A 10,849-nucleotide genomic window follows, 5' to 3' on the forward strand; every position below is an offset into this window, starting at 1 on the left:
CAACAAGATCTCAGCTCACTGCAAACTCCGTCCCCCGGGTTCAAGTGATTCTCCTGCCTCAGCCTCCCAAGTAGCTGGGATTACAGGTGCCTGCCACCGTGCCTGGCTAATTTTTGTATTTTTAGTACAGATGGGGCTTCACCATCTTGACCAGGCTGGTCTTGAACTCCTGACATTGTGATCCATCCACCTCAGCCTCCCAAAGTGCTGGGATTACAGGTGTGAGCCACCGCGCCCAACTGGAAATTATGTTTTTACAAGATTTCTTGTGTTATATAAGCAAGTGATATTTTATTTTATTTTTTTGAGATGGAGTCTCACTATGTCTCCCAGGCTGGAGTTCAGTGTTGTGATCTCATCTCACTGCAACCTCCGCCTCCCAGGTGCAAGTGATCCTCCCACCTCAGCCTCCCGACTAGCTAGGCTTACAGGAGTGTGCCACCATGCCCGGCTAATTTTTTTTTTGTTTTTAGTAGAGACGGGGGTTTCACCATGTTGACCAGTCTGGTATCAAACTCCTGACCTCAAACGATCTGCCCACCTCAGCCTCCCAAAGTGCTGGAATTACAGGCATGAGCCACTGTGCCTGGCTGCAAATGATAAATTTATAAATTACATTCTAACTATGAAAATGAACCTGTTAGGTAATAGAACTTCTTTAGGTTGGAATTATTGATGAAAACATGTAGTCTGTATTTACTTTTTAGCTTGCAAATGAATGAAAAATAAAGAAAAAAAAGGATTTTGGAGTAGAGGTTCCTTAGTCAGTGACAGAGTTTTCACTGGGCTACAGCACACTTAGAAAGATAAGAGTATAGCAAGTGCTATGGTACGAATGTTTATGTTCCTCCCAAATTCACATGCCGAAATCCTAACACCCAAGGTGATGGTATTAGGAGGTGATGCCTTTGGGAGGTGATTATGTCATGCGGGCTCACCCTCACGGATGGGATTAGTGCTCTTATGAAAGAGGATTGAGAGAGACAGACCTCTTGCATTCCTTCCACCATGTGAGGACACAGCAGGAAGTCACCATCTGTAAGCCAGAGAGTGGGGCCTCACCAGATAATGTATCTGCCCTGATGTTGGACTTTCCAGTCTCCAGAAATGTGAGAAACAAAATATAGTTGTTTATAAGCTACCCAGTTTACTGTATTTTGCTAAGTAGCCCAGTGGACTAAGACAGCAATTTTGTTTTCCATTTTTTTCCCATTCCTCTTCCCCACATACAGTGTCTTTTATTTTATTTTATTTTATTTTATTTTATTTATTTATTTATTTATTTATTTATTTATTTATTGAGATGGAGTCTCTCCCTGTCGCCCAGGTTGGAGTACAGTGGCACAATCTCGGCTCACTGCAACCTCCACCTCCAGGGTTCAAGCAATTCTCCCTGGCTCAGCCTCCTGAGTAGCTAGGATTAAGGTGCCCACCACCACAATTGGCTAACTTTTGTATTTTTAGTAGTCACTCGCGGTTTCACCGTGTTGACCAGTCTGGTCTTGAACTCCTGATCTCAGGTGATCCACCTGCCTCGGCCTCCCAAAATGCTGGGATTACAGGTGTGAGCCACCGCCCCCGGCCACCTGTTTTTATTTTTTATTTAAATTTTTGTAAATTATTTTATTTCTTCCATGGTGATTTAGAGGGACTATCTTCAAACCAGTACAAATATTTCATAAACAATATCTGGCTGTTCTGCAACCAATTGAGTAATTTGTTGCACAATAAGCCACCTCACATCTTTCAGCAAGAAATACATTAAATTCAAATAGTAAAGACGTTACACAATGAATTAGGACACGATTAAATTTGCTGTAAATATTTCTTCGGGGGAAGGGGCACCACACTTCTACTCAATGAAAAGGAACATTTTTACAGTTCAGAGGTCTTTTATTATTTTTTACACCTATTATGCCATGAATTCATAGGGAATAGGTTCCAGCAGCTCAGGCGCCTTCCCATTAGTTCCCACAAAGTGTGCTTCTCTGGTGGAGCAGGCTGGCACTTCAGTTGAACCCAGGTACCTTTTTCATCGACTTCCTTCTTTTTCGGATCATTTTCCTTCATGCGTTCCAGGAGCTATCTCGGCTCTTAGAGTGTTTAATGTGGTCACCAAGCACATTAATTCTCCTGGCAAGAATCTTGCCCTTAATTCATGTGTTTATAACAATGCCAACAGCATGCTGGGTAACACTGTAGACTCTTCCGGTTTTGCCCTGGTAACTCTTGTGGGGCATTTCTTTTTTAACAGTATCCATTCCCTTATGTCTACAGTGTCACTTTTCTTTTTTTTTTTTTTTTTTTTTGAGACGGAGTCTCGCTCTGCCGCCCAGGCTAGAGTGCAGTGGCCGGATCTCGGCTCACTGCAAGCTCTACCTCCCGGGTTTATGCCATTCTCCTGCCTCAGTCTCCCGAGTAGCTGGGACTACAGGCGCCCGCCACCTCGCCCGGCTAGTTTTTTGTATTTTTTTAGTAGAGACGGGGTTTCACCCTGTTAGCCAGGATGGTCTCGATCTCCTGACCTCGTGATCCGCCCGTCTCGGCCTCCCAAAGTGCTGGGATTACAGGCTTGAGCCACCGCGCCCGGCCCAGTGTCACTTTTCTAATAGATTCGCATATACGGGGTCAAAGGAACAAGTCCATGTTTTCTAAAAGGCCTAGAGAACATCTGTGGGTGCCTCTCCTCTTCCTTTCCCTTTGTGTTTGTTATATTGGCGAATTACCACAACCTGCCAAAAGGCAACGATTGCCTGTTACAATGCCTGCCTCGCCCTTGTAGGCACCCAAATAAATACTATATTGAATAAGTGAAGTTTTGAACCTAAGAATCAGGGTTTTATTTGTTTTTTCTCTTTCCCCCAGACTGTCTGATTTATAACACTGATGACTTTTAATGACTTGTCAAAGGCAAAAACACTTCACTCCCGCCTTCCACTCTATTTTTGTTACAGACTCATTTCCCAATTGTCGACAAGATTGAGAACCAGCTCTTATTTACTTTTCTTTCCCATAATGCCTGAAGCCTCCAACATGAAAAAGAGACGTTGCTCCACTTTAAGGGAGGTTTATGATGGGGCAGGCTTGTACTAAGCACTTTATATACTTGATCCCATTTAACTTAGTAGCAGACCTTTTACACTCAAACACTTAAAAATACTCCCCTGAACTCAAAGTATGAAAAGGGAGAGGACTGTGCTGTGATAACGCAGTCTTTTGAATGGAAAGTAAGAGGAAAACAGGATGTTTCTTCAATAATTCAGTTCAGTTCCCCGGTGTGTCCAGCACAACTATAATCGGGTGTACTTATATAGAATAGCACACTTTCAACCCCACTTATTTTTGCATTGTGGTTCAACTTCATGCCATAGCAAACTCACTATGAAAAGATATTTTTACTTAATGATTATTAACCTCTAAAATCAGCAGCTCTAAATGGCGAAGATATTTTCTCATATTTGATACTGACTGAGACACATCTTGAGAACATCATGTGATAAATAATATACTAGCATTTGTGTAGGATACACACACACACATATATAAAATACACAATATACATATTTTGTAGAGATGGGGTCTTGCTGTATTGGCCAGGCTGGTCTCAAACTCTTGGCCTCAAGTGATCCTCCTGCCTTGGCTTCCCAAATTGCTGAGATTTTAGGTGTGAGCCACAACACCTGGCCTGTGTAGGGTATAAAAAGGCTTATGTCATGTTTATGCTCTCAAGGAGCTGATATTCTAGTGAAGTAAGACAGGTATGTGAATATCTGTCAGTTTAAAAGGAGTGTATTGAATTAGTTTAAATACGTAATGTACTTAGAATATGAGGAGTAAGTGCTATGTGTATTAGTTACCATTCTTACTGCATTACTATGTGTTGAGCTACTATTTCTTGCATATCGTTCCTTAGATATCCCATGCATTTACACACATATATGTGTTTCTATTCTTTACGCAAACGGTAGCATAGTATATCCACTGCTGAATAACTCCCATTTACTCAGTTAATATATCTTGGGAGTGTTTTCATTTTATTGTGTGAGTGCTATTTTATTCTTTTTACTTGCTACGTAACATTCCATTGTGTGGATGAAACATAGTTTTTTCTTTTTTTTTTTTTTGTTTGAAAGAGAACTTTGCTCTTGTTGCCCAGGCTGGAGTGCAATGTCGCCATCTTGGCTCACTGCAACCTCCGCCTCCTGGTTTCGAGCGATTCTTCTGCCTCAGCCTTCCAAGTAGCTGAGATTACAGGTGCCCGCCACCATGCCCAGCTGTTTTGGAACCATACTCTTGTTTTTTTGTTTTTTTTTGTTTTTTTTTTAACTTGTCCTCTATTGATGCCTTTTCAAGCTACTTACAATTTTTTTGGCAATCACAAATAGCACTGTAATGAACAGCTTTGTAAAAAGTATTTCTTCTATGTAAAGTATACCTGTAGGGTAAATGCCTAGCACTGGAATTTCTGGATTAAAGAGTATGTATGTGCATTTAGAATTTTATTACCATATTCTCAAGAAAGCAATAGGTGCAATTTGACAGGTTTTCAGAGATCTTAGGTCCACTGAATTGAAAAACCCAGGAAACAATGCTTATTCATTAAGATTCTTGCCTTTAGATTTTTTTTCACTTGAGACTGGACTTTGTTGAGTGGTTCAGTCTGAAGCTCTGTGCTTACGAAATAATTTACCCAGCACCTTCGCTAGCACCTAATACCAGGGACTGCCCAAGATATAAAGCAATAATAAAACCAGAGTACACATTTCTTCTGGCACCTTCCACAGAGAGAGAGGAAAATAGGGTTTTTTTGTTTTTGTTTTTGTTTTTTTTCCCCCAGGGCTATGGCTATTTGCCTTCTGGGTATCCTGAAATGTTGAAATACAATTTTAAAACATTTTTGCTTTTTTAGGTAAAGGGCAATTCAACAGAGCAATGCTGGGAAACCTAGGCAGAATTCATAATTTCCAATGAATCCAAATAATTTTCAGTACCTGGACATATTCCCAGCCTGACAAAAATATGCTTCTTGATGAGCAAATTAGAAATACAGAAAAGGCTTTGCAGATATTCCTTCTATATCACAGAGCTGGATAAGGAGAAGATAAGGTTGTTTTTCTGGATATGAATTTTCATATCCTTTCCCTGCCCAGATCTGATGGTTGTTACAAGATCAATTGCAGCAGCAAGCGTTGATGACTAATACAGTTATTGAGAGGAGTCTTTAATTTCCTGGAGGCAAACACCATTACTTGCCACTTCTACATCACAGACGGGAGTTGCCAGGACTACTGGGGAGTCAGTGATGGAAGAAATTATAAAACTGATGCAATTACTGAGAAAATGATGAAATGTCTCACTATGAAAGGCTTCAATTCCCTTCAATTTCAGGTTCTGTGATATACATCAGTGTGGCCTTGTCCACAGTATTATTACTTCTCAGCTCTCTGTGGCAACTCACCCTCACTCATTGTGGGAGATTGTTTTGTATCAGGCAGTTCATTCTTACCGTTTCTCTTTCCACCTGGCGTCTTTTGTTTCTTCCAATATTTTTGCCTTGATTATTTCTTATATTATTTGTGGAATTTAAGAGAGGTTTGTGAAGAAATGAATCTTTCTCTAGTTCTAAACTACTGTGGTACTTAGGGCAAATTATTTGTGCCCCCGATACAGTTTCTTCTACCTGTGACTGGATAAAAGGATCTCCCCTTTGTAGAACATAGGATCTTGGCCAAGCACTAGCTCCAAAGTTGGCCAGTTTAGGACCTTGAGTGGGAGCCAGGATACTGTGGGAACTGGCAAGGAGTTTGTAGGCCAAAAGTGGAAGTCGAGGATTGTCAGGGACATGGAAGGCAGAGAAAGAGGATGTGTTTTCGCCATCATTCCTTTCCAATAACTCATCCTTTCTTACTAGTCTTTTAAGTAAAAGGACAGAGACAGAAAGGGAAAGATTATACTTAATTAGGCACATCTAGAGACAACCGCCCCAAACACCTCAATTATCTTGTCACAGTCAGCTGAATTTGATGCCATTCTAGACAGCATCCCACCTTTAAAGACAAGGGTGAAATCTCTGTAGTAAATACTTTCCAGCTCATTAGAGCTGGAAATGAGGCTCTAAACCAGGTATAATAATAATACCAACAGTAACTACTACCTTTAATATTAATAATTTCCAAAGCATTTCCTGATATAACTTGTTTGAATCTCACAACTAATCTCATTTCAACGTAGCTTTTGTTACATTCCAAAAACCACAATAGAATGGAAAACATTTTTTTTTTGTTCTTTTTTTTTTTTTTTTCCTTAAACCACTGGTTCTCAACCTTGGATTCAATGGGGAATATGAAAACCCTGGTTCTCACCAGCGACATTGTGAAGTATGTATTTGGTCTTTGTTTCTATTTCCTGTCATAGGGCTCTTAAAACCCTTGGAATCTCTTTTGTATGTTAATGAGATGACTGGTGGCAGGATGCAGCTTGGTCACTGGAAAGACCATGGCATAATTAGAAGGTTGGGACTTTCCTTCTTACTCTCCAGGAGAAGGGAGAAGGGCTGAAGGTTGATTTGATCACCAATGGCCAATGATGTAATCAATGATGCTTACCTAATGAATCCTGCATAAAAACACAAAAGGACAGGGCTTGGGGAGGGGCTTCTGGATAGCTGAACACATGGAAGTTCTTGAAGGGTAGTACCTGGAGAGAACACAGAAGCTCCATGCCCCTTCCCACATACCTTGCCCCACGCATCTCTTCCACCTGGCTGTTCATCTTGGGAAAGAAAAGAAATTCCTTTTTTTTTTTTTGAGATGGAGTCTTGTTCTGTCCCCAGGTTGGAGTGCAGTGGCGCAATCTCAGCTCACTGCAACCTCTGTCTTCCAGGTTCAAGCAATTCTCCTGTCTCAGTCTCCCAAGTAGCTGGGATTACAGGCGTGCACCACCACACTCAGCTAATTATTGTAGTTTTAGTAGAGAGACAGGGTTTCACCATGTTGGCCAGGATGGTCTTGATCACCTGACCTTGTGATCCGCCCAGCTTGGCCTCCCAAAGTGCTGGGATTACAGGCGTGAGCCACTGTGCCTGGCTGAAAAATAAACTCTTTATATTAATTTTGCCTCAGTCTTTTTTTAGGTCTACAATCTGTATTCTTTGTAATATCCTATATAATAAATGAGTGAATGTAAGTAAAGGATTTCTCTTGATTTCTCTGAGCCACTCTAGCAAATTAACGAAACCCAAGGAGGGAGATGGTTGGAACCCTGATTTACTGCCAGTCGGTCAGAACCATAGGACACAAGCTGGGGCTTGCAATTGGCATCTGAAGTGAGGGAGAATCTTGTGGGACTGAGTCCTCGCTCTATGGGATCTCATGCTGTCTCCAGGTAGACAGTGTCACAATTAAATTGAATTTGAGGACACCTTGCTGGAGAATCTGCTGGATAATTGACTAGTTGGTGGTGGGGAGAAATCCCTACACATTTTAGTTACCAGAGGTGAAGCATTCTGCATTGTAGAGGAGGGCAGGCAAAGCGCTTTGGTTTTCCTAATATCTCAATACCACCCCATTCCACCAACCCCAGATTTCATGTTTCTGGGTAGGAATTTTACAGCTCTCAGGTAATTCTAACTGCCACTAAGGTTGAGGATCATGGTGGCTCAAATAATACAAACTGTAAATGAAATGGTTAATGTCTTGGGGGCTCTCCCTCTTCCATGTCATCTGTTATTTTTAGGAGTCGCCATGACCCGACGGGCACTCTGCTTGGGCTCCCAAATGACTCTAGGACCTACGGCGGCCCCTGTCTCTGCCCTCTCTGATCCTCATCTCTATCTTGGAGCGCCCCCTGCTGCTGAATACCTGCTGGTGGAAGAAAGGCGGCCTCCTCTCCTAGCAGCTTCCTTCTCAGCAGACTTCTCTTAACAGTTTCTCAGTGTCTGGGACTCACCCTTTAACCATGCGGCCACAGATCCTGACTGCTGGGCCTGGTGGGGAGCACAGTCCTAGTTTTCTCTGACTATCTCCCTCCTCTGTCATCTTGTTCCCATGCAAATACCTTTCCTCCCCAAGCTTCAAAAAAGAAACACCTGGGCCAGTAAAGGACAAAAGATTTTGCAGTGTGTGCATGTAGAGGGAGGGTGATGTGTCTCCACTACTAGCAGCTAGCTAAAAATGCTGTTTTAGAAATTCCATTAGTGTTCAAACAAGGTGGGACAGAAAATGTTAGAAATAGAAGCTGTCAATCATTTGATGTGAAGGTTGTTCATCAAACAATACTTAAAGAGAAATAGCTGTGTGGTGTTAGGCAAGTCCCTTCTGAGTCTGTTTCCTCCCTTGTAAAATGAGGAAATATAAAATTAAACTAGAAAAATTGTGAATCAAAATCAGACTGATTTAAAAAGTTATTTTCAGGTTTAAATTCGAGGACTCAGGGAGTTTCTTTGTCATAGCAAGGCCACTACTGGCAAAACACACATTGTTCATGGTGTAAAGTGTGTTGGTGAAGAAGGTAGCTCTGGGGATGGCACCAGCAGTGTGACGTTAGGCAGGTTTATTAACCTCCCTGTGCCTCAGTTTCCTTTTCTGTAAATCTGTAAAATGGAGATGGCAACTATCTTTGTGTAGGACACAAAATATTAACTGTTAATAGTAGTGCTATAGTTTTCAGTTTTTTTGTTTTTTTTCTTCAAGACGGAGTCTTGCTCTGTCACCCAGGCTGGAGTGCAGTGGCACCATCTTGGCTTACTACAACCTCCGCCTCCCAGGTTCAAGTGATTTTTCTGCCCCAGTCTCCTAAGTAACTGGGATTACAGGTGTGCAGCACCATGCCCAGCTTTTTTTTTTTTTTTTTTTTTTTTTTTGAGACAGAATTTCGCTCTTTTTTGCCCAGGCTGGAGTGCAATGGTGTGATCTCGGCTCACTGTAACCTCTGCCTCCTGGATTCAAGGGATTCTCCTTCCTCAGCCTCCCACGTAGCTGGGATTACAGGCGCGGGCCACCACGCTTGGCGAATTTTGTATTTTCAGTAGAGACGGGGTTTCACCATGTTGGCTAGGCTGGTCTCAAATTCCTGACCTCAGGTGATCCACCCACCTCGGCCTCCCAAAGTGCTGGGATTACAGGCATGAGCCACCGTGGCCAGCTAGTAGTGCTATAGTTTGAATGTGATGTCGTCTCCAAAATTCATGTGGAAATTTAATTTTCGTTGTGGTGATATTAAGAGGTGAGGCCTTTTGAGAAGTGATTAAGTTGTTGTAGAGCAAGCAATGGGCTTGCTGCCTGACACCCATAGAAGCCAATACTGTAGCAGTGGCTTTTGAGAAAAGAAAGGCCCTATTGTAAGTCAACTGGAAAGGACATGGGAGGCAATGCTAAAATCTGTCTCTCCAACCTGGGAGCTGGGGCAGATTTTATAGGCAGAGGGTAATAAGGCATGATCTAATTAGATCTTGCCATGAGATGATGCCAGGAGGTGTGATCTGACTTGATCATGCCATGGGGTGATGCCAGGGCTTGATCTGATTGGATCATGGATCATGCCATGATGTGCTTGCTTCTTAATTCAGTCCCAGTTCCTTGGTCCAAGCATTTAGGTTCCACCTGTGGTTGCATGCTTGGTTTATCTGAGTATGATCAGGTTACATAACTTGCAACCTCAGGGTCCATGGCAATTGAAAAACAACTCACCATTTTATCACACAAAGTAGAACCAGATTGGATTGGTTCCATGGTTAAGAGTCCTTAAGGCTCTACCCTCCCGTATATATGAATGCCCTTATAAAAGGGGCTTCAGAGAGAGTTTGCCTTCTTGCTCTCCCCTTCCTTCAGCCATGCAAGGACACAGTGTTCCTCCTCACCTAAGGATGCAGCAACAAGACACCATCTTGAAAGCAGAGACCGGGCCCCCACCAAACACCAAACCTATGATGGTGGACTTCCCAGCCTCCAGAACTGTAAGAAATAAATTTCTGTTATTTGTAAACCACCCAGTCTGTGGTATTTTGTCACAGTGGCACAAATGGATCAACACAAGTAGCAACTGGGAAAGAAAATTAGAGAGTCACTAAAACTATTTTTTTCATCACTTTCCCATTTTCTAGAATAGTGTTCCAGCATCACCCAGAAGCTTGTTACAAATGCAAGTTTCTGGGCCCCACCCCAGACCCATTGAATCAGAATCTGTGAGGTCTAAGGCCCATGAATTTTTTTTTTTTTTTTTTTTTTGAGTCGGGGTCTTGCTTTGCCACCCAGGCTGGAGTGCAATGGCATGATCTTTGGCTCACTGCAAAGTTTGCCTCCCGGGTTCAAGCCATTCTCCCGCCTCAGCCTCCTGCGTAGCTGGGATTACAGGAGCCTGCCACTGTGCCTGGCTAATCTTTGTCTTTTTAGTAGAGATGGGGTTTCACCATATTGGCCACACTGGTCTCTTGGCCAGGTTGGTCTTGAACTCCTGACCTTGTGATCTGCCTGCCTTGGCCTCCCAAAGTGTTGGGATTACAGGTGTGAGCCACCATGCCCGGCCAGAATTTGTTTTAACAGCCTCTCTAGGGGATTCTTTTGCATGCTAAAGTTTGAGCAGAGCTGTTTTAGAATCCTGCTCCTCAAAATGTGGTCCAAAGCTCAACATCATCAGCATTTGAATTTATTAGACTTGCAGAATCTGGGGCCCCACTTTGGATCTGCTAAACTGTAATCTGTGTTTTAATAAGATCCTGGTGTTTCCATGCTCAATAAACCTTGAGACGCACTACCCTAGTAACGTATCTCTAATATGATAGCCAATAAGCATACATGGCTATGAAAATTAAAATTAATTAAAATTAAATAAAATTCAACGTATAGTTCCTTAT

The sequence above is a fragment of the Trachypithecus francoisi genome, unplaced genomic scaffold, assembly GCF_009764315.1.
Source record: "Trachypithecus francoisi isolate TF-2019V2 unplaced genomic scaffold, Tfra_2.0 Lachesis_group9, whole genome shotgun sequence".
Lineage (NCBI taxonomy): Eukaryota > Metazoa > Chordata > Mammalia > Primates > Cercopithecidae > Trachypithecus > Trachypithecus francoisi.